At 39.4% G+C, this 25,134-nt stretch overlaps 1 long non-coding RNA gene across 1 annotated transcript; it reads right to left on the bottom strand.

Annotated features, from left to right (window-relative positions):
* Nucleotides 1-19,720: 19,720 nt before the first annotated feature.
* LOC108710788 lies at nt 19,721-23,886 on the bottom strand. Its single transcript, XR_001934796.2, has 3 exons — nt 23,395-23,886; nt 21,643-21,698; nt 19,721-20,201 (listed from the first exon to the last, which is right to left on the bottom strand). It is a non-coding gene; the product is annotated as an uncharacterized LOC108710788 (long non-coding RNA).
* Between the last annotated feature and the right edge of the window lie 1,248 nt (nt 23,887-25,134).

The following is a 25,134-nucleotide window of genomic DNA, read 5'->3' as shown; positions in this document are numbered from 1 at the left end:
TACAGACTGTAGAGGGGAGAGATGGGAGTTAGAGGCCAGTTAGTAGAAGGTTACAGTAATCTAGTCTGGATAGGATGAGAGCATGCATGAGCGTCTTGGATGTATCAGGCGAAAGGAAGGGACAGATTTTGGCAATATTGCGTAAGAAAAAGTGACAGGTTTTGACAGTGGTGTTAATATGATCAGAGAAGGAGAGAGAGGAGTCAAAGATTACCCCCAGACAGCGAGCTGAGTTGACAGGATTAATGAGCATGCCATCAATAGAGATAGTAAATAGGGGAGTAGGACCAGGCTTAGGTGGAAAGATAAGTTCAGTTTTTGTTAGGTTGAGTTTGAGATGGCGCTGGTTCATCCAATTTGAGATAGCCAGGAGGCAGTTAGAGATCTGAGCCTCTGTTCCAGCTGTTAATGAAGGGGTGGATAAATATATTTGGGTATCATCAGCATACAGATGATAATTAAAGCTAAATGAACGGATGAGATCTCCCAAAGACAGAGTGTACAGGGAGAACAACAGCGGACCAAGTACGGAGCCTTGCGGCACCCCCACATTAAGTGGAACTGGAGATGAGGTTTTCATAGGAGACAGTGAATGATCGGTTAGAAAGGTAAGAAGAGAGCCAAGATGCAGCCTGGTTACGGATGCCAAGCAAATAGAGAATCTGCATCAGGAGAGAGTGATCAACTGTATCAAATGCAGATAATAGGTCAAGGAGGAGAAGGATGGGGTTAGGTTGAAAAAATACACACTTGCAACAAGTTCAGTCTTTTAACTTTTTTAACCTGCCTAACTGCCAGTTGATCCAGAGGAAGGCAAAAAAAAAAATAATCTGAAGCCTCTCCAATTTGCCTCAGAGGGGGAAAACTTCCTTCCTGACTACAAGATGGCAATCGGACTAGTCCCTGGATCAACTTGTACTATGGGCTATCTTCCATAACCCTGTATTCCCTCACTTGCTAAAAAGCCATCCAATCCCTTTTTAAGCTATCTAATGTATCAGCATGTACAACTGATTCAGGGAGAGAATTTCATTTTCACAGCTCTCACTGTAAAAAACACCTTCCGAATATTTAGGTGGAACCTCTTTTCTTCTTATCGGAATGAGTGACCTTGTGTCAGCTGGAAAGACCTACTGGTAGATAAAGCATTAGAGAGATTATTATATGGTCCCCATATATTTATACATAGTTATCATATCCCTCTCTTCTCCAGCATGAACACCCCAATTTGGCCAGTCTTTCCAGCCAAGATTTTCCATACATTTTACCAGCTTAGTTGCCATTCTCTGTACCCTCTCTAATTCAGTAATGTCCTGTTTGAGCACTGGAGACCAAAACTGTACAGCATATTCTAGATGGGGTCTTACCAGTGCTTTATAAAGTGGAAGAATAACCACCTCTTGCCTTGACACTATGCCCCTTTTAATACAGCTCAAGACCTTATTTCCCCTTGATGCTGCTGATTAGCATTGCTTGCTACAGCTAAGTTTATCATCTACAAGGATTCCATAGTCCTTTTCCATAATGGATTTGACTAGTGCAGGCCCATTAAGGGTTTAAGTGAATATTTTTACATCCCAGGTGCAGGACTTTACATTTACATACTTTACATCGACAATGAATCTCATTTGCCACTTAACTGTTGCCAGTTTGCCAAGATCACATCTACTGGCTTCCACTGTCAAGCATCTCACTCAAGCAATCAAATTTGTCTGACATGACCTATCATTCATAAAGCCATGCTGACTGCTACTCATAATTCAGTAGGTCAAAATTTTGAATGTGATCCCTTTGCAAGCCTTCAAATAATTTGTCTACCACAGATGTCAAACTTACTGGCCTATAATTGCCAGGCTAAAATCATTATCCCTTTTTAAATATTGGAATGACAGCTTTTCTCCAATCTATAGGTACCATACCAGATGAAAGCAAAAAGCTGGCTGGCTGTACACATGATTTTCGAGAGAATTATCTATGGGATGCAGGTAAGCAGAGGATTAGGAGCATAAAGACAAGGACACCACATCTTCAGGCAAAACACAGGTTTATTTTGGCAAATTCTTCCCAACATAAAGGTAACAGGAACACAGTTCATTACCTTTCAACAGCACGAATTCAAGACATTTCACAACTCTGGGTTTCTCACCATACAGGGTGGCTTCTACACTCTTCTAGCCTTCTCACTAAGCCCTGCTGATTCTCCCCTCCAGGGTTATCAGCTCAACAGCCTCTGACCTATCTTACCTTCTGGCTTTTCTCAATCACTTTTGACTCAATAATTTGTTTCGGCTAGCACTCTAGCCTTTCTCAAAGTGGACTTTGAGAAAGGCTAGAGTGCTAGCCGAAATGTCAGCTTCTGTTTGCTAAATAAAAACACTTTTATTGGACTAATAAGACCTGAAAGTGCTCGCTTTGGTTCTGGATATATATATATATATATATATATATATATATATATATATATATATATATATATATATATACTTTCAAGCTTTTCATTTTCAGACTACTATTACCAAACAATTGCCAAGAGCTGCCAAAATCAATAAGTCAATATTTATTTTGCAGTAGTAAGGAGGCTGTAGCTGGCAAATAGTGAAGGGCAGATTCCTGATAACTCTAGAAAAGTGGATTTTGGATTAGCCTGATCTTCCAGCCATCAGAATGCTGATAGAACATGCAAAATATCCAAAAGTGGAAAATAAATTTGCACTGTATATACAGAGATGCAGCTGAAGCCCTAGCTCACCAATGTTAGCATCCAAAACTTCAATTACAGAGTAAGGGATTCTCTGCCAGTAATCCCCAATAGCACTATATCAATAATCTTGATCTTATTTACAATATAAAGATTGCTGTTTGATTTTTGGTTTCCCACATTCTACCACATACATTTTAGAAATGCAGATGTAATAAATTATTTACCAATGTGTACAGTAAGTTCTGGAAAGGAAAGCCCTGGAGCTATAAGTGCAAGGGCTACATGACAAGGGATCCAAATAACCAGCAGCCAGATTACACTGGTTTACATTTAGAGATTGGCAGAATTACATAATAACATAGTAAATTAGGTTGCAAAAAGACACACATCCATATTTTGCAAAAAATGCAGTGTTCTTCTCTCATGGTGGGAAATGAAGCTCCTGCTGGTAGCAGAGATTGGGGTCATCCTTTCTGTAGGTAGAGGCAGACTAATACACAGTGGTGGATATAATGACATAGTGCTGATCTCAATGGCAACTATGGAAGTGAAATTCAAGTCCTCAGTGAGGAAGGGCAGAGCATATTAGCAATCCCTTATGGCAGTGATCCTTAACCAGTGGCAACATGTTGCTCACCAACCCCTTGGATGTTGCTCCCAGTGGCCTCAAAGCAGTTTTTTAGGTTATTTTTGAAATCCAGGCTTGGAGGCAAGTTTTGATTGCATAACAACTATGTATACTGCCAAACAGAGCCTCTTGTAGGTTGCTAGTACCCATAGGGGCTATCATATAGCCATTCATAGACCTTATTTTGGTATCCCCAGAAACTTGTTTGTGTTGCTCCCCAACTGTTTTTACATTTGAATATGGCTCATGGGTAAAAAAGATTGGGAAACCCTGTCTGGCTTTAGAATATTGCTCTGGGTTAATCTGGCAAGGTCCAATTTATTTGGTAACGCGTAAATAAATGCTGTGGCCATTTTACCCCATTTCTGGCTCCTGGTGTTTCATTAAGGTATGTAACAATGGGGTTCAGTGGGATAGCTCAAGACAAAGGGTCAATTGAGGAGTTCCCTTGTCATGCAAAATTGAATACCATAGGGCCCAAGCACAGAGCACTTGCACATGTACCATAGTGATCTGCAACTTGTGCCTAATTCAAAATCCATTCCAAAGGAAACAAAAACATAACACCTGCCATAAGCAATGTGTTTCAGGGGATGCCTCTGTTCTATGCACCTTCAATAGAAAGCAATGCCTCATACAGATTGAGGCACAACTCTTTGTGCACCATTTTAGGGAACATTAACTTTGGATCAGGGTACAGTACAAAAAACAGGTGCTTTTTGCCCATGTTTTCACCTTGCCCCATTTTTTGGAAATTTCGCTAGAGAATCGCCTTCCATTAGTTGAATCAATTCTGCTGCTTTCCAAAATTCTTCCTTTTTATCATTGTGCACTTCTGTGTTTACCTTTAAAGTTAAGGTAAACTGTCCATTAACATACACTTCCTATCTCTCTAAAGTAGGTCCAAATTTAATTATAAAGGCAAACACTATATTGTCATCTAACATAGTGTAATTATTGTGCAATTGTACTGCTATATTCATTTATTGGAAGGGCATGTATAGTACCAATAAAGTTGATATTGGTCAGTATACAGAGCTGGCTTTCACTGAAGAACCATTTTTCATTAATTTGTTCAGAACTAAGACAATGTTAAGCAGCATTACTTTAAATTAGAAGAAAAGTTTTACTACAGCTTTCTTTATATATGTTAGCCATATTATGTAGAGTAAATATCCCTATAACACTTCTCTGCCTTCTAAGTTTGGCTGCAATCTTGCATTTTCTGCTGAAAGAACTGAGTACTTTGTAGCTGAGTCACTCAACTTAGGATGAGTTAGGTGAGCAATAAGAACAGGAAGCAAGATATTTTAGAATGTATACATTTAAGGAATTGCAATTTAATTATGATCCCACATAGACAAAAAGCAATACAATTCTATTGACACCATTCAGTTCTATTAGAGCTTGGACCCAATTTATTAAAATGGTGGTTCACCTTTAACATCACTTTTAGTATGTTATAGAATGGCTGATTCTAAGCAACCTTTCAACTTGTCTCCATTACTTACTATTTAAAGTTTTCGAATTATTTGCCTTCTTCTTCTGACTTGTTCCAGATTTCAAATGGGGGCCACTGACCCTATCTAAAAAACAAATGCTTTATAAGGCTACACATGTATTGTTATTGCTAGTTTTTATTACTTATCAGGCCTCTCCTATTCATATTCCAGTCTCTTATTCAAATCAGTGCATGGTTGCTAGGGTAATTTGGAACTTAGCAATTCAGACAACTCTTTTACCCATGCTGAAACAAATCATTCCAGGATGCAAAATACATTGATACAGCTGAAGATGTTGTTATTTTATTATCAACTTTCCAGCTCAGTTAAAAAATACCAACCATTATTTTGTTCCTTATGAATTTTGAAAAACAGCAGGATTTATTGATGACATCTATTGCTATTACAGAATAGCTGATTGATTTAACAAAACATTGAATGTGTTTCTTGATTCAGTCTCTTTTCTTTCTTAAATTAAAGCTGTTTCCAATTGCCTATTGCCCCCAAATGATATCTATCGTCAGCTGGGAAGTAATGTACAACTGTTTGAATTTCAAAGCAGTCCATTTAATAGGGACAATGTTCCTTTGAATAAAAATGGTAATGGTATGATTACTGGAGTGTTAACAGGAGTGATATGAATGCTCCCATCACATCTCAAAGGGGAAGTGGAAGTAAAATATATCTAGAATGCCTGTAGGGGGAGGCTGGAATAATGTTACCAAGTAAATCTAAGGACAGAGCATAAAATATATGTAGGAAAAAAGGGAACAGAAGGGGCCCAAGAGGATAAAAATATAAATCTGATTGAATAAAAGTGCAGCGTGTTACCTGGGGCTTAGCAGCCAATTAATTGAGACCGAGTCTAGCCTTCCCTTTACAATACAGTTCAATTTAATGTGTCAGAAAAGCAATCTTAACCTTAAAGTGTCAACTCAGTGTTTCCATGTTAGAGCCTCCAGCAAGGCATTTCTGTACACCAACGGCACAATGGCACAGCCAGGTAGAGGGGGCAGCTTAGGCATGGGGGTCCTGAAATCGGCACACTGACTCCAACTCATCTGACTGCGACAAGTAAGCAACACAATATTTTCTGCCCATGGTGGAATACAAGGAAATTACAATATCTATTCTTTCCAATGAATATGTCAACATACTCTACAGTATTTCTACTCATTCTGATGATTCTGGTAGCTTCATTGCATAGGGGCTGTGTGAGCTTTTCAAAAAACCCAGACATAAACCAGCACCTGTTGGAGAAAAACTGTACAGGTATGGGATCCGTTATCCGAAAACACGTTAATCAGAAAGCTCTAAATTACGGAAAGGCTGTCTCCCATAGACTATTTTATCCAAAGAATCCAAATTTTTCTCTACAATAATAAAACAGTACATTGTACTTGACCCAAACTAAGATATTATTAATCCTTATTGGAGGCAAAACCAGCCGATTGGGTTTATTTATTTTAAAGCTTGAATGGTTTGATTTTCTAGTAGACTTCCAGAAATATCTGTGACCTGGAAAACTCCAGGTGCCGAACAGTCTGGATAACAGGTCCCATACCTGTATAGTCAGATTTCACCCACAGCATTGTGCCCCTCTTAAGTCAGTACTGTCTTTTAGGGGGTTATTTATCAAAGGTTGAGTAGCTTCAGTAAAAAGAAACTCAAATTTGTCGAGATTTATTATGCCCCAAAGCTACAAAAAACTAGAATCCAAAAAAATACTCCAGCTAAAATCTGTCTATGTCATGTAGAAATCAATAGCAGAGATTCCTTGAACCATTTGAAGATGTTTAAAGCGTTTATGATTTTTGCGTTTTTTCGGTGATTAGCACTCAAAACCTCAATAACTCAATTCGGGCTATTCGAGTTTTTTTCACAATAAACTCAATCAAAATTTTCATCCCCATTGCATTAATTCAAGTTTTTTACATTCAAGTTTTTCATAAATAAGCAAACATTCGAGTTGTGAGTTTATTTGAGGTAGTTAAAAGCTCACAAACTCCACCTTTGATAAATAACCCCATAAATCCTTCAGTTCAGAAGTACAATTTAACATTCTGGGAGCAGTTTCTTACATTTGTCTTTGTGTGAAAAGTCATTAAAAAGTCTGATATTCCTTTGTTCGTGGTTCATGACACTTTGTGAGTTCAGAATCCCTGCAGCTTGTGTCAAATAAACCTTGTTTATCCTTTTTCCACAAAACAATAAACAGTGACTACCATAGGCACCGGTAATTTATCAGGGACAGCAAAAAATCATCACTGATAACTTTCTGAACCTGGTGTCCTCAGCAATTATGTGTTTAGTATTAAAGGAGAAGGAAAGCTACAGAGGCATGTTATTGTTAATAGATTTGCTGCAACAGTGCAAGCTAGAATGCTATATTTATTATGTAGAATGTTTTACCATACCTAAGTTAAAAGCTCTAGATGCTCTCTGTTTGTTTAGGATAGCAGCTGCAGTATTAGCTTGGTGTGACATCACTTTCTGCCTGAGTCTCTCCCTGCTCACTTATAGCTCTGGACTCAGATTACAGCAGAGAAGGGGGGAGAAGCAAACTGAGCATGCTCATACCCAGGGCAAGGAGGTTTAAGCTGAAGGCAGGAAGTCTGATACAGAAGCCCATGAGTACACAATAGAAAGAAAGAAATGCAGTGTTTCTTTTGACAGAGGACTCAGAGCAGCATTACTTCAAGGGTCTACTGGTATATTTAGGTGGACCTTTCTGATAAGGCTTACTTAGTTGTAACCTTTCCTTCTCCTTTAAGACATGGGGTGTGCATCATCTATTAGATCTACTGGCATAGTAGAAGTTGTTATTCCTTGGTTGCTTGAGTAAGCATTAGTGCATTTGATATGTGATCCTACTAGCAGACCATGAATTTTCATTTACATGACATAATCTTTCTTGAGAAAACCCAGAACATCAGTGTTGAAGACTAGAACAAAAACGTATATAGTCCAACAACTATACATAGAACCTTTTCAGATACCTTCCAAGCATATTTACTAACCCTAATTTCTAGTTCTACAAAGGAGCTTAATCCTTTAAAACAAACGGGTATTGGTACATCCAATGTATTAGTGAATATGGGCAAGAGCTTTATAGCCAGTGTATTCCTTCAGCATCAACCTCAGTCTCGAGGCCTCTGCTGAACACATGTGGGCTACACCAACTCAAGGTGCAAGGCAGGTGAATTGTATTGACTTGTATTGGTAAATGCCTCCCCCCAGGGGCATCGCTAGCAGGGAGAGAACAATTGTACTCTCTTGCATTAGAAGAGCCGAACTTCTGGTTTAAAAACTGGAACTTCTGCTCTTAAATTTACCAGGATTTTTTTTTTTTTCAACTGTCTAACTAAGATGATAATCACAGCAAGCTTTCAGAACATTGCAGTTCCTTCTTCAAAGCTGGTAATCAACTTTATCAACGTGCTAACACGGTACAAAAAGTGTTACCTGGTGCCATTTTATATGCAAGACATTACTTTATTTGCTTTAGTAGCCACAGAATGACACAGCCTGGAATTAGACAACAAATCCCCAGATTTCTCTCCATTAAGGAAACCCCCAACACACTGCCATTTAGTGTATAACTTGCATTTATATTATTTCTGCCAAAGTGCATAACTTATCAATATTGAACCTAATTTTCCAGTTTGATGCCCAGTTTTCCAGTTTAGTGAATATATGCATAAAGCATAAAAGCTTATAGCTTTGCACAATTTAGTATCATCAACAGAAATAGAAACAGTACAATGGCCACCTCCAGGCTATTAATAGGAAAGTTGAAAAGAAAAAAAAAACCATGCTGGCACAAACTCATTGTTTTGTGATTTGCAATGTACAGTAGTCAAGTACTACCCATTCCAAAAATGAGCTGAAAACTTCAATATGCCTACAGGAGATTGTACAGCTCATAGGCAGGCACATGTCATAATAAATGTCATCATTTAAATGGCACCCCAGCAAATGAAAACAATCTTTGTGAACTGGGAGGAGTTGGAAAGCTGATTCTATGTCCAACTTAGCAAGGAGAGCCCATGTGAGACAGCCCTATCAAATGAAATGTAAGACACAGCTGCCGCTGTTTTGCTAATCCCATCATTCACCGATGGACCCTTCGGGTAGGAAAGGTGGAATATCCACCAGAATTTTCCAGGTTCCTTTTTGGGTACCATGCCCAAAGGAGACATCTGTAGCTTGGGAAAAGGCAAAGTGTGAAAGGGGCCAGCCATTCTGCCAAGCTCAACCTCTTTTGCCAGTTTCTGTGTGACCATCCCTGGGTTATCAAAGACACTTATAAAATGTTCAGCAAATGTAGGAAAGGACGCGTACTTAAATGGGATGAAAACCCATAGGTAAAGCTGACTAAGTAGCGCGGCTTCCTGCTTCTTGGGGTATTGGTCTGACATCTTTTGTATGCTAATTGGGGTCCTCAGGTTTACTGGTATTTGTACAGGTAGGTGGCTTAAATTTCTTAAAGCAGCTGAGTGCAGAATGTGCCCCCCCCCCTGCAAATGGAACTCTTTAAACTTACACAGGCTGTAGAACCTGCAGTGTCCCTCATTAAACAGCCAACAGGAGCCGGGGCGTCTAGTAGCCGCTGCACCGGTTGCCCCAGGGGTATTTTGTGCAGTGGAATATGGAAAGGGTTGGGACTTCTGAGTAGTCATTAAGCAAAGCCAAACATCTGTCGCTTTGCTGTCCCAGCCCAGATTCGGCTTGAGCGTAATCGCCTCCTAAACTCCTCATCATATCTTCACCATGCGGCGTACCCATGTGTATACGTATACGAAAGTATACAAAAAAGCTCAGAGCATTTGTTGGGGAATTTCTGGCCCACTACACAGGCCAGCACCGAAAAAGCTTGTAACCAATTCCCAAAAGTTTTTGCTACTTTTACTTTTTTGTCCAAATCGCCTCTCATGGTCAACCGTAGGCTGATCCGGCGATATTAATGACCATATGTCAATAAATTCATTGCCCCATATCTTTTCCCTGGTGTCACTGGAGATATGACAACGGGGTAACACCATAAAAATAAGAGTCCTTTAAAGGACAAATCAGAGAGGGTTGGGACTAGTGATGGGCGAATTTGCGCCGTTTCGCTTCGCCGGAAAATTTGCGAATTTCCAGAGAAATTCGCAAAACGGCGAAAAATTTGCGAAACGGCGCCGGCATCTAGTTTTTGATGCTGGCAGGTGTTTTTTGGCGAAAATTTTTTTTTTGACGCCGGCGAGTTTTCGGCAGCGAATTTTCGCGGGCGTTTCACAAATTTATCCGCTGATGGCGAATCACGCAAATTCACCGGAAATTCGCGCCTGCCGGCTAAATTCGCCCATCACTAGTTGGGACGCTGCTGTAGCAGGCCCCTGTAACTTACCCATAATAGATTGCAACGCGGTAATCACTTCTGAATTAGTTTTTAATTGATCCCAAGCACCTAAACAAGAATTCTCATCTGAATTATGTTGTACACTGTTCAGGGGTGCTTCGCCAATGAGGCGAGTTGAGGCTGTTGCCTCAGGCATCAGCGCCCCACTAGGTACTAGGGGCAGCAAAAATGCTGCTCCTGGTACTTTAAGAGTGAATTTCTGGAGGAGGGGGGCAGCAGCAACTGCTGCTGCCTCAGGCGGCGGAGGGGCCAGGATCGCCCCTGACACTGTTCGGCAAGTTGCTAGCACTTCCAGCCTGTAACAGTGGGGTGGGCTCTGCCGTTGTTGGTTGAGAAATAGCCTTAGCAGCTGCCTTTCTTTTGAGCCGAGCTGAGTCTCTCTCTGATGATGAGGAGGTGTCTCGTGGGCGTGAGGCAGATGAGCTGTAGTCACTGTACCTAGGACCGTAACGCCCATGCCTGAAGGTTCCCCTATGTCTTGCAGACCTAGCTGGGGACTTATCAGTGGTCCAGTGGCGTTTACGCTCACTAGAACCTTGTGATGCAAATTCCGTACACGCTAAAACCCCTCCCCTTTCCTGTGAGCCCCGCCTCTCTAGGCTGCCATGGCTTGTGGCACTGTGTGCATCAAGCGTGGCTGGAAGCTGGGGGCTTTGATTGTATAAAGGAGGAGGGTTGAACAAGGGTTGAGGAGATTGATGAATCACAGGTGTATTCACAAGCCGTGGCCTGTGGTGGTCCTGGATCAAAAAAGCCAGCTCCCTCTCTTCAGAGCTGTATGCCATAGAATCATGAAGCTCCTCAACTAAATTTGCCCCCGGACCCACTATGACCCTGCGAACCCCAGTTGGTATAGTGCCACGCGGCCAGGGGGTGGGGGGAATTATGGACGGTGAAGGGGTACGACTTTCCAACTGCCCTTGCCCCCAACTAATATGACCTGGGGAGTGATTGTGTCTGCACCACTGCTAAGGTTGGCTCGGCAGCTGCATGAACCTGTGCAGTCACCTGTAGCTGTGCGGCTGTTACTGCTGGTGTAGATGTTACAACCAGTATCAGTGTCGGACTGGCCCGGCGGGACACCGGGAAAAAACCCGGTGGGCCCCGACCCTCGTGGGCCCCCGCCGGGCCAGACCCCCTCTACATATAAAAATTTTGGAGAAAAAAAAGTTTTCGCGGATGCGCATCGCCGCATGTGCACGAAAAGCGCCGCTTCGCTTCTGTCACTTACATCATAACCTGTGTGTCAAAAATGCATTAAAGGACCAGTAACAATTTTTTAAAAAAAATAAATTTGTTAGTATACAACGAAAAAAACAAGGACAAATTAAACTTTTAAATTGCTAAGTCTTTATAAAGAAATAACTTATTGAAACTCTGCTTGTGCTCCTCTTCAAAAAAGGCGATCCATCATGCGGCGCTCGATTTCTCCTCCCTGCTTTCATTATATATAGGAGATGGGGAGGAGTGGTGCATGATGGATCGCCGCCGTGTTGCCTTTTGTGAAGAGAAGCACAAGCAGAGTTTTACTGAATGGTTCAAAAAATGGTGGCGACTTTTCCTTTTTTTAAGCAGGATTGCCTGTAACAAACTTTTTTTGGGTAACCAGTTTTCTCCAGACATTTCCTAACATATGGAACATTCATTTTACAGTGGGCTCATGTGTAGAGCATTTTATAAATTCTCGTCTTTATTAAGGTTCCCTGGATATTTGTAATAAAAAGTGGTAACTTTGCACCAACATTTATAATAAAGACCTCCATACAACTTTAAATTACCCGCTGTATGCAAATTGAGTTTTCGCACAAATGAACGCTAGCGCATCTTTGCTATGAAATGCTCATACTGCCAAAGTAACGCTAGCGGAAAGTCGCCAGCATTTGGTGCCCAGGGCACAACTTTGCATATTAGTGAATTAGTGTAGTGGTAGTGGATTAGCGCCTGCTGAAGTGGTGCGATGCGTGCAAATCGGTCACTGGCGACAATTCGCCGTTTAGTGAATCTGCCCCTATGGGAGAAGGCCCTTCCGTAATTTGGAGTTTTCTGGATGTATTATGCTTTTGTTTTATATATACATCATCAGACCCTGTCCCAGTCAAGCTTATTATCTAAGGGACCTACTGCATTTGCACACACTATTGTCAGTGTTATGATGAACTAATTAACCTTCTTGTGTGTGTCTGAGATGTTGGAAGACTGGCTGCTGTTTTGCAGGTTTATCCGTATTACCATGAATAAGTCTATAATGAAAAGTAAGACAGCTACAGAAATTGAGGTGAAGCAAGGAGAAAAAAACATTATTACTAGGAATAAAAAAGAAGAATGAATTATATCAAAGTTGTTAAAAACAAAATATTGTTCCCCACTGAGCATCTAACATCCACAGAAGGAGCTTTTTTCTTTACTGCCCCTCCTGCAGACTCTATCCATAAATGTTCTGCAAGATCAAGGTCTTGCAAAACAGTTTCTCGGGAGATGTTTATTTTTGCATCCGTAACATTTTAAATTGTTGACCAGCCCACTCATAAGTACACAATCCCCTTCTGTGTAATACAGAAACAAAAGCAATATCCAACTTGTGCAGATCTCCACTCTGCTAACACCGTGTTCTTGCAATAATATAACCATGATGTTCCAAGCATTAAATTATCATATATGGTAGTGTGTGCTCTTCCCTCTTGCTATTACTTTCTTCTGACCAAGAATTGGTTTTCAAGAGGTCAAACTCTCTTAGGTACAGTTGGATAAACTCTTCTAACTTCAAAATAACAAGTAACCATTTGACAGAAGGTAAACAGAACAGATTGTAAAACTGGACCAGAATTCTTAGAAATATTTGATTTTTAATAATAAAAATCATTCAGTGAGTTTTCGATTTCATACAGATCCAGAATCATCCAGATCATACTATGTTCATGGAGGCTACCACTATCACTATGCTTTTCTATGGGAAAACCTTATTACTGTATGGATGGCAGTTTGTTTCTTTTTGGGAAGGTTATGAAACCCTTGATGGATTCTACCACTGCCAACCCCAAAAGTTTGATATTGTAAACACCCCTTACATTTTGTGATGGCAAAGATGACTGTAGTAACCAGTTAGCACTTGGAGGTAAGAACTAAAGGAGAACTAAAGCTTAACAAAAAAGTATGATAGTAACGAGACAATATATTTTTGACCTCTTTACAAGTGAACACAGCCTTTTACCGAAGATGCCACCAGTAGATTCCTATGTTGTTTTCTGATGACTGAGTGCACATGTGCTGTGCTGGGCCTAAGCTTAGCAAATCACGCACAATACTATATAATAATAATATAATAATTATATAATTATAATACATTAATAGGATAAATTTATGGTACAAGACTATTTAGTAATTAATTCACATTTAATGGCAGCTTAGAGATCAGTGAATTCTGCATCAGAACTTACTAATAAACTTTTTAGAGTCAACCTCTTCTGCTTGAAGATTTCTGATGACCCCCTAAGCTTATAGCAGCCCAGAGCAAGCCAAGCATGTTTAGGGCCACTGAAACAATAAAATATGGTCTAACAAGATCCAAGATGGAAGGCTCCTGAGGCCCTAAACTGAATTATTATTGTTCTAGGACTGGCTGATGAAATTCTCTGATCACACAGTAAGTTCAATATATAAAATACAAATCTGAATCCTAATATGCATATGCAAATTAGGGGCAGGGAGGGAAATTGCATTACTTTTTGTCACAAAGCAAGGAAGGATATATGCAAGGAAGCATATGCAAATTTGGATTCTGATTCGGTTCGGTATGCGGCTGAATCTTTTGCAAAGGATTCGGGGGTTTGGCAACATCCAAAATAGAGGATTTGGTGCATCCATACTTGCAACTGAGACTGTTGATATGACCACAGATTTTAATTTCTTACCTGAACCCTGTGCCAGTCCTTTTGTTTGCTGAAAACTTCACCAGTCCACCGTGTTTCTGCAGGAGCACCACTTTGCAATCTCTCACCACTTTGCAATCTCTCACTTCCTCTAAGTCTGGCATTTCACCCTAGACCCTAGCAACCAAATTGCTGAAATAGCAAAAATGGCACATGGCATGGTGTACTGTACTTTGGTTCCTAATGGCCACCTTCCAGGCACGGTCCAGGCACATTCGAAGTCTTAGGTGAGATTCCCCTGAGCAGCCCTAAGCAAGTTCATTTATTGAGTATTCTGAACAATCAAACTTCACAACCTAAACAGGCTAACGTCATAGGGACCTATCAGATCAAACTGATTATCCCTCCAATTTTCTTTTATGATCCTAGTGCAAACTACCCTGCTCAAAGTTCCTAAAAGTGAATTGGGTTGGATAAAGTGTTTTATGTGTATTAAATGCTATTGTGTTGTGTGTATAGAGACCTAAGTGTCTTTTGTTTACTGCAGACAGGCGCCCAAGAGCTGTTAACCACTGTTTACAGAAAAACACAAACCTAGCCTAGTCTTTTGTTGATTTGACAATGTAGGCTACTGTTTGACTGTACTAAAGTGTACATTTCTGGACCTTAACATGCACAAAAAGCTACTTTTGAAATATTCATTTCATTTCAGAAACATAATATTATTTAATGCCCAGCAATCCACCTTTTAATTTCTGATGTGAAATTAATTACTACTTAGCAGAAACTACACACAAAACTAGTTTACATATGTACATTTCCCAGAACAAGCAAATTTTCCCATGTCCCTCTTTTAAACCTGTCAGTCATTTACTTATGTGCAAATTTTCACTATGGAAGTCTCCTCTTCGCGCAATCAGACATTATTTCATGACAAATATGCATATTCATCAAAATGCACAATAACGTCTCGTCAAGAGAACGTTGGCATACTTTGGTCAGGGATGATTTGTTGGCGAGAAAATGTCATATCTTTTCTCTAACGTTACTTTCTTTCTTGTAAAACATTAACTTACTTAGGTTTACGTCAATTTAAATTCAGTGGGTACAGTATATAAAGTTCATATGTTTGTAATTACTGTATTAGTAATGTTGGTGAAATTGTGGCCACTTTTTATTAAAAATGTTCAAGATAGCAAAATGAAAACACAGACATGAGCCCATCTTAAAACAAATGTGGCATGAGCTTCAAATGTTAAAAAAAAGTGTAAATAACATGTTTAATAGTGATGGGCGAATTTGCGCGAATTTCGCGAAATGGCGTGAAATTCGTGAAATGGCGCCGGCGTCTCGTTTTTGACGCCGGCGCACGTTTTTTTCAACGCCGGCGCACATTTTTGACGCCGGCAGATGTTTTTTCCGATGGCGAATTTTTGCCACAAATTTTTGCGGGCGTTTCGCGAATTTATTCGCTGGTGGCAAATCACGCAAATTCACCGCGAATTCACGCCTGGCGAATAAATTCGCCCATCACTAATGTTTAATAGTTACAGTTAAACATAATCCCACTTTAAATATGAAAAAAACGCCAGTTTATGACTTTTGGTCATGACTTTTTTGAATACAGGACATGATGTCACTGACAATAATAGCTTTGTTAAATTCAATCACCAGTCAGAACCTGGTAAAATAGATTTTGGTGCAAAGGGTAACAAATTTAAATTTTCACACTTTGATGAATTAGCAGATTTACGATTTTGCTTGACTTTTATTAAATAGATGATGCCACTGCGAATTGTCTTTTTAGTTAAAATTTGTCTGAAAAACACAATTAGCTTTTTAGTTAATGTGCCGCTTTGCATCTTTACAAATGTCCAGATTTACAGGTGTTCCTTTTCCAAGAATGCTGTCTTCCCATGGTTCTTTTATTAGTCACTAGACATTAAGCCCGTTAAATTAACGGGCGCTAGAACATATGTAGTCAAACATTCGCCAGAGACGGTCCACAGTCCGTGGGGCACATGCGCAGTAGCACAATCCCACGGACACAGGACGCAGAGACACTTCAACTTTATTATATAGGATGAGCGACTTTGTCTTGAAATATTTGTGAAATGCATAGTCAGTGGGTGTCAAAAAATTTTTTCGCACAACAATTTTTTACCCTCCAAATGCATTAAAGTCAACGGGCGCAGAAAAATGAGCCTTGCGTGAATTTTTACGTGGTTTCGCAAAAAAATGGGTTTGCCGTGAATCTAACTATGGCAATTTTTTTTGCTCATCACTTTCTCTTATCTCTTCCTCTACCTTTCTGCTTATGTCCTCTGTAGTATTCTCTATTGGGGATCCTTCACTTGGGAGGAAGTCTATATGGTCTTGTCCACCATGTTGGAAAACTGCATCTCCCCCTGATCTCTGTAAATCACAAAACTAAGAGAAAGGAAGGCAATTTCTTCCATTCAACCGCCAGTTTTCCTTACTCTGAGGTATCTTAATTCTAGACAATTCAAATTTAAGAAAATCCAGTTCATTTTTACAATTTTGCCATGCATTTTGCAAACTCATATCAATTTTTTCTGGGCTTTAAGTACACTATATGGTATCCACTTACTCTGACTGGTGGTTTTCCACTCTGATTTTTGATTACCCCCCTCTTTATGCAAGAAAGTAAAAAATGTATAGCACCTAACTTCTTTCCTTTCAACACTGGTAGAAGTCCTTTCCTTAAAGGTAAACTAAACCCCCCCCAATAAGAAAAGCCCCATCTACTACCCTAGATAGACCCCCCCACCCAGCCCCCTGGACAGCATGCTCACTTATCTATACAGAGTAGTGCAGCAGAGCTCATGGGCGCCATCTTCCGGGGTTTTGGTCCTGTTCGGTATTTGACACATGCACAATTGGAGCAGTCTGGCATCCATACCAACTGCACATGGGCTGAAAAGTTCAGTGAATTGCCAAAGGGAAGGAAGAGGATAGGGATGTAGCGAACCGCCGAGTATGTGTTCGCGAACGCCGTTCGCGAACACCGGCAAAAAATGCGAACAGTTCGCGAACTGTTCGCGAACTTCGAACATCCGAAAATCGTTCGATTCGAACGATCGAAGGATTTTAATCGTTCGATCGAACGATTTTCGTTCGAACGAAAATCGTTCGATTTTATCGATCGAATGGTCGAATGATTTTGACGCGAACGCCTATTGGCGAACGTCGCGCGACGTTCGCGAACTTGCGGCGGACGCGAACAGTCGAAGTTCGCTACATCCCTAGAAGAGGATCCAATTCTGTGACTGATTTAGCCCTGTGAAACAACCCACTTCTCACAATATGGAAATACCTCCCCCACCAGGATTGGCATATACACAAACTATTCCATCCCTAACAAGATCTAACATTGAGAAATTAGTGTTATATTCTCTAGCCTCTCTCATGACCTGTGGGTCAGTGGTTGAAACACCCAAAGCTGCACAGCCCCCTCATCCCACAGTCTTAAAACTCAAGTTAATAGAGGCTCACCAGACTTTTGTCTGTACAGGAAATACCATCCTATGGTTGCTGCAAACTTTTGCACCCCTTTACTCCATGGCTAGTTTTTAAGGCTAATACTAGTAAACTGATCAACTACCTCCTTCCCAAAAACCTTGCAACAAGCTAGCTCCTGTTGTACCCCAAGCAGGGAAGGTGCATGCTTCCCGCTGCATTTTTCCTCTTAAAACACAACATTTTGGAACATTTATCTCGGTTGACAAACATTAGAATTCTGCCCAACTACACAAAGGCTGAATTAAAGTCTGAATGCCAAAAACCCAAAAATTTGTGGTTTTTTTACTATAAAATCTGAATTTTTAGTGGAAAAGAAAACCTCAAAATTTTTCTGTGTTTGTTATACCCCAAGGGTGGAAAAAGTCAGAATCTGGCAAAGTTGTATATAAGTCAATGGGAGAAGTCCCAAACGTATCTTGATCTGCGCTGAGTTTCGTGCAATAATCCGAAGATTTCGTGGTTTTCGGTCAAAAAAAAAAAAAAGAAAAAAAAAAAAAAAAAAAAGAGTTTTCGGTTAGAAAATCCGAGTTTTTTTCCCCACACAGGAAATTTTCGGAAAAATGTATTGATAAATAAGGGGGGAAAACCCCATGCAGATTTGGTTGGAGTAGTTTTCAGAAAATAATGATAAAAATTCAGACTTTGATAAATTGACCTCCCCTGTAGCACTCATGTAAATGGAAGTTTTAGGAGTAGTCTTTCCCAAATTTGCATCTGCTTTGCATGCAAAAGGTGATCATCAATCTCTAGGTATTCCAGGTAAACCTCGAAATTTCAGTAGTGAGCCTGAATTTATTCTGCTTCATATACAGTAAGGAAGATATCTTCTCAACCATAATGCTCTTCTCTTGGATTCACTTCCCAGGGTCTGCATACACTGATCAGAAAACCCTACACCAATGAGCCACAATAAGAATGAAGCCATTCTGTAGTTGGGTATCTACCATGGCTGTGCTATAAAACAAAGTGGAACATATTAAACTCTCTAGGGTATTCTTAGTAAATGGAAATTTTAGAAATCAATCACCAGAATTTTTATTGCCATCTATCTATATCTATCTAGTTAGGATGGTATCTCCTCAGCTTTTGCTTGTCTTGTGCATATGTAGAAAAGAAACCACAATGCAAGGAGTTGCTCAGGCTGAGCCAAAAACGTTTCTGAAATACTGTGGGCATGAATTAACTTTAAATTTAAAACCGAGCTCTCGTTTAAAATAAGTATATTTCTCATTTTTTCCTCTATTTTTTCTTTTTTTTAGGAGCAATTAAAGTGAATTAGAAAGAAGTTAAAAAAAAAAAAAGGTTGTCGTTTTAGTTCTTTCCAAATTCAACTGCCCTTCAAAATTTCAATTATACCAAAAAGAATAAAAATAAAAGGATTTTTTGTAGTTAATTACAAGCAACAGCTTGTAATTAACTTCACATTTCTATGGCATTATCTTTACTATTGTATGAGATACTATCACTGTTTCTATTGCAATACAGATGTTGCAGTTCAGGTAAAGATTGGGGGTCATGGGAGCACACAAGAACAGACTAATGACTGTCAGACACTTAGGGGCAGATTTATCAAGGGTCAAATTTCAATGTGAAAAAAACGGCGAAATTCGACCATCGAAGTCGAAGGATTTTTAAGATCGTACGATTTACTCGTATGATCTTACAAAAAAAAAACGGCAGGTTTAAGGTGGCGAAGTCGAAGTTTTTTTAAAGAGACAGTGGTCGAATTTGTGAAGTATTTTCAATTCTAATCGAAATCTAAGTCGAATTTGGCCTATTCGATGGTCGAAGTCCCCTAAAATTCCTTCAAATTCAAAGTATTTTAATTCGAAAATTCACTTCAACCTTTGATAAATCTGCCCCTTATTTTATATGTTTACACAGTAAATGTTATGCTATGGTAAATGCACTTGAATTTACACAGTATATGTATACTGGCATCTGTTCTGGGTCATTAAAATAAAGTTGGTCATGTGTTTTGGGTTTATTATTAAACATGAAGTTGCTACAGCTTTTATACTGCCATTTTTTATTTATTAAAAAAAAAAACAATAGAAACATACAAATATAGTACAATTAAAAAAACAAAAAAAAGACCATTATGTCTTAAATACAAACAAATACAAAATTTAAAACAAAATGTGCATCAGAAACTTTCTTTATTAATCCAATAAGGCAAAATCAAAGTGATAAGCTCATAAACATAATGCTAGTCTCCACACACATCTATACATATTTATATACATAGTTTGTATACTAACCCTAGAATACAATAGCCCACTCAACCTTAAGGTGATGGGTTTGCATACTCTTTACCAAGCCACCATTCATCCAGTCCCCAAGCAATGGAGAGATCAATGTCCTAAAAATATCTGCCCACAAAGGAGGCTTCTCCAGAAGGAGGTTGCTTAAGTTGTGCTTAATAAACTTGTTAACAAAGAACACATTGGAGTTTAGGATGTTAAGAGCCCCCTCCTTGCCTTGCAGGTAGACGATATTCCTCTTGATGAGGTTCATTCTGTTTCCCCACAGGAGAAGGAAGAACAGGCCATAAATCCTGGTATAGAAAGACAGAAGGCAAACATGAATGATAAAGAAAATTGGGACCAGATAAGTCTTGATAAAATCAAGCCACTGTCTTAGCGTTTATTTTAAAGGAACAGTTCAGTGTAAAAATAAAAACTGGGTAAATACTGTAGCTAGGATGTGCAAAATAAAAAAAATGTTTCTAATATAGTTAGCCAAAAATGCAATCTATAAAGGAGTGAGCAATGGTCTAACATAACCCAACTTCCTGCTTTTCATCTCTAACTTTAGCAACTTTAAAGGGGTTTTTCAACGTCAACAACTAGTTGGTTTCAGATACAGTAGTTCATCAGAAATAACGACTTTTTCCAATTACTTTCTATTTTCTATGTGTCACCATTTTTCTAATATTGAAGTGTAAAGTCACCGTCTATAGCAGCTCTGGGCGGGGGGTCGCGACCCTGTAAACTGTTCTAAATTGTTACATTTAGTTGATCAATTTCTTGTGTTTGTCCCAGCAGAATCCCTGATTGTCATTACAGGCAGCTGTTAGAATTGATACAATAGTTGCTAATACTCCAGAGATGCTGCTGAGAAATGTAACAACTAAATGTTGCAAAATTTTAACAGTTTAGAATCTGCACCTGAATTACTGAGCTGCCAGAACACCAGAGACACAAACATTCAAATTTAAAACTTAGATTTTGGAAAAACAGTAAAAAATAATGGAAAGTAATTGAAAAAAGTCTTTATTTCTGGGGATGGAAATCAGAAACACTGGCATTCAAGGCAAAAGAATGCAGGGTTACCCCTGGCTGTTTATTCGTGCAATGTTTCGGAGCAAGCCCCTTTATCAAGCATACAAGAAAACCATTGTGCAGGCATAAAGAGTGACCAATTGTAACAATTTGCATACTAAAGTGGTGTACCCGCCCTCGAGCCTGCTTGCTCAGTGACATAGTAAGTAAGGTTGAAAAAAGACACACGTCCATCAAGTTCAACCTTTATGTTTGTTTGTTTTTTTCTTTTTTATCTGCCTAACTGCTAGTTGATCCAGAGGAAGGCAAAAAAACCCATCTGAAGCCTCTCCAATTTGCCTCAGATGGGGAAAAATTCCTTCCTGACTCCAAAATGGCAATCGGACTAGTCCCTGGATCAACTTGTACTATGAGCTATCTCTCATAACCCTGTATTCCCTCACTTGCTAAAAAGCAATCCAACCCCTTCTTAAAGCTATCTAATGCATCAGCCTGTACAACTGATTCAGGAAGAGAATGCAATGAGATGTTTTTTTCAAAAGCTAACCAGTTACTTCTATATGCTGATTGGCGGCTAGCAAAAGATCAAGGAAAAGTAGATTCACTGGGGGTGACAATAAGGTGAATATTCTCCAGTGAATGCAATCGCTAAGTTTTTTCCTGGGCTGGTTCTCCACTTAAGAAAATAATGCAGACCATCCACCAACAATTTACCTGATTCTCAGACATCCCAGCGTGGGCTTACAAGATTCAGACAGCACTAGCAAGGCCTGGAAATGTAAAAATGGTGGAAAAGGAAAACAGTGAATTAACTTTTGTCCTTTAAAAAGTTTGGCTTTTAAGACTATTTTCCCCTTTACCCCTGAATACCATTATTTACACTTCACATTGAAGGTGCATCATCCTCACTCTGAAAATTTTCTCAATATATAAAAAGTGGGTGCTAATTTGTGCGCGTATTGAAGCACTGTTTGCAAGTTGCAGTGGATGCAACGTAGTACACACTCACAATCACAGTGGAATTCTGGGTTGGGGTAAAATATGGCGTTTTGCATCCAAACATTGTACTTTGTATGTTGCAAGGGATTTGTAAATGTGCCCTTACATGCCAATATTATGAAATTAAATATAAAAGGTAAAGTATGGTAAAATTAGAATGGTAGAAATCTATACCAATTGCTTTAGACCTAAAAGACTCATTGGGAAAGTACAATATTCCCAATGTAATTCAGTATTACTCTTCATATAGTAACCAATGCTGCATCTTGGCTGGGGCATGGTGATCTTGAACACAATGTTCTGCATAAGTTTAACAGCAGCACCAAAGGAACTGTAACACTAATTTATTTTAATGCTTCATCAGCCCCAAAACAGCTATAAAAGTAGGTAAGGATTACTTCCATTTGGATTTTTTTCAAATCCTCATCTTGAATTTGACTTCAAAATGCCCCATAGGAGAATGGCAAAAAGGTGACAGCAGCTTCAGTTCCTCTGTTCGCTGAACTTCATACCCATGACCTAAAGCACCTAAGCTTTTTTTCTCCTTTGGGTCACTTTGCATATCCTATTTTATTAACATGTATTTATATAGCACCAATATATTGTGCAGCTGAAGATTTGAAAAAAGCCAAGGGAAAATAAGCCTTACCTAGCATTATAGCTATTTTGGGGGGAGGGAAAAAGTAGTAAAAAAAATTGCCATTACTTGTCCTTTAATAACATTCTATTCCAGGGAGCTGTAGCTTTGCTCAGGTATCAGTTCTGCTTTCTCTGCTGTGCATCTTTTTCCAGCATTTGCACAAGGAAGAGCTTGCCAGTGTCCAGCAAACACACACATATAATATATATATACACACACACACAGTATCAATGTTTAGGCAATAGTTAACCAGTTTGCAGGTTTAATGTTTTTTTCCCCATTGTTTAATCTCCATCTGTGGATTCGAACTGACTGGATCTTAGAGGGGATGTAATCAGGAATATATATATATATATATATATATATATATATATATATATACACACATATATACACATATATATACATATATATATATACACACACACATTATATATACTATACATATACATATACACACACATATTATATATATATATATATATATATATATATATATATATATATATATATATATATATATATATATATATATATATATATATATATATATATATATACACACATACATACATATACACACATACATATATACACATACACACACAAACATACACACATATCTCTTCCAGTAGCAAAACCCAAGGCCTCAGCACAGATTTCAGCACAGAAATGGAGACTGACTACCTAAAGGAGTTCAAACTGCAGCTTTGCTGGGGTTTTTTTTTTGCAACAAACACAATTCTTCAGCCCACTGGCTTCACATGGGGAATCACATAACATAAACAGGCTTGCTTCACACCCTCACTGGTGTTCTCTTTACTTACGTTTGAGTTTAGCCCTCACTGGCTTTCAGCGGACCACAAATCCCAGAATCTTCTCTGTTCACACTTGAGACACTTTTGTCTCCTGGGAGCAGTTTTTCTTGTCCTCTCTCCAGACCTTTGGAGCTCTCTCCAACTCAGGGGAATCACTCTCTTGTTCCCTGGTGCTCACAAGCACATGTGGCCCCCTCACCCTCCTCTACTCCATGTGATCTCTAGTGGGAAGCAGCAGCTCTGAGACATTGCTCCACGCCTCCTTTTAACTATATCAAACCTGTAGCTAATTACTTAGCTGCCTCTAGCTTGGCAGCTGCAAAACCCTTACATGGAGCAAGGAATGGAAGCCCACTCTGCTCTATTCCATCCACTCCAGGGACCCATAAACTTTTCCCTGGAGTTTTGATTTCACCAGCCATATCTCTGTCGCATTTTAGCCTGCTTCTTTGTTAAACTTTAGCTCTCCTTTCAGGGCCGGATTTACATAGTGGGCGCCCCCTAGGCCCACTGCCGTTTGTTGCCCCTGTCCCCTCCAGAGGGATAGGAACAATGGGGATTGGTGCATGGGAAATGTAAAAAATGGTTGTATCTCCAGCGCATCCCCAGTGTTTTTGAAACAATGTGGGTGTGGTTGGGAAGCATGCCGCCCCCCTAAAATCCTGCTGCCCTAGGCCCGGGCCTAGGTGGCCTTTCCGCAAATCCGGGCCTGTCTCCTTTGATAAAATAGATCATGTAGCATTTATATCAGGTATTGTACTAAACAAAAGGACAAGTAAAGTCACTACTAAATGTAGGTTTGCTTTATTAGTGTTACTGCATTTTACTGCTTTGCCCAGTGTTACTGAATTTAACTTTGGCTCTAAAGTTATAGTCCTAAGACTTTAGAAAAGTAAAGTTATAGTCCTAAGACTTTGGGGCAAATTCACTAAAGGGCAATTTCGCGCAACAGGTGCTACCACTAAACTAATTCACTAAAATGCAAAGTTGCGTCTCTGCAGCTGAACGCTGGTGAAGTTTCTCATAGTTAACTATGTCAGCATAAGCATTTCATAGCAAACTTTCGCTAACGTTCATTTCTGCCTAGCGAAACTTTGTTAGTGCACTTACGCTTAGGTCAATGTGACTATATGAATATATATGTCTTTATAACAGATGTTGGTGCAAATGCTTGAAGTGGCCACTTATTATTACAAATGTCCAAGGAAGCTAAATAAAGACATAAGAGATCCTCTAATGTTTTAGACATGAGCCCATCCTAAAACAAATGAGGCATGCCCCTCAAATGGTTAAAAAAAGGTTGAAACAAAAATTTGTAATAGTTGCAACTTTTAAATACAATCCCCCCTTTAAAATATGAAAAAACACCAGCGTTTTAATAACTTTTCGGCATACAGCATATGAATTCACTGACATAATATTGAGGAGGGTATAGCTTTGTTTTATCAGTTCGCCAGGTCTAAACTGGCAAAGGAAACTGGCAAAATGTTCTGTAAATTGGCAGAGTAATGAGCGAAAATTTCCCTGGTGATAGGGTGTGAAACTGCGCTAGTGACGCTAGCGAATTGTCCTCTACATCTGTGAATTTTCGATAGCAACGGCTACTTCGCCCTTTAGTGGATCTGCCCCATAGTGTGTGTGTTTTTGGCCTTGCCAAAAGGGCAATTCTCCTCGGCAGGGTGCAGAAAGGTGTGTATGGGCATCAAGAAGAGAATGAGGGTGGCCACACTGGAGAAATCCAGAGGGCAC

Source organism: Xenopus laevis, chromosome 3L (genome assembly GCF_017654675.1).
Source record: "Xenopus laevis strain J_2021 chromosome 3L, Xenopus_laevis_v10.1, whole genome shotgun sequence".
In the NCBI taxonomy this organism is placed as follows: domain Eukaryota; kingdom Metazoa; phylum Chordata; class Amphibia; order Anura; family Pipidae; genus Xenopus; species Xenopus laevis.
Note: the sequence above shows the minus strand (reverse complement) of the source record. Positions and strands in the feature narration are given on the sequence as shown.